This window comes from Corylus avellana, chromosome ca6 (genome assembly GCF_901000735.1).
Source record: "Corylus avellana chromosome ca6, CavTom2PMs-1.0".
Lineage (NCBI taxonomy): Eukaryota > Viridiplantae > Streptophyta > Magnoliopsida > Fagales > Betulaceae > Corylus > Corylus avellana.
Genome location: NC_081546.1, coordinates 20,881,438 through 20,881,788, shown reverse-complemented (window position 1 = coordinate 20,881,788; position 351 = coordinate 20,881,438).

Sequence of the window (351 nt, the reverse complement as noted above, 5' to 3'; positions counted from 1 at the left end):
TAGGGTCCATTATATTGTAGCTATACAAAAACTAGAAAGCTCCATTAAAATCAAATATATGTAAAATAAAATGAAGTTAAGTGGACCAGGGAATTAACATGATCCTCTCCAATCCATTATGGATTAGAAAATATCTAGTTAATAGTCAGGATCTCTTTAAAGAGATCATGAGGCCATAAATAGGACATCTGTCTCATTAATAATATATATATATAAAACAAAACTATAAAAAATTAAGGGGTGGCTGGCCACCCCAGTTGGGGCTGGGGTGGCCGAAGGCACCCCATGGCCCTTGGGGGTGGTCCGCCACCCCCAAGGACCAGATCTAAAAAAATAAAAATAAAAAAAATT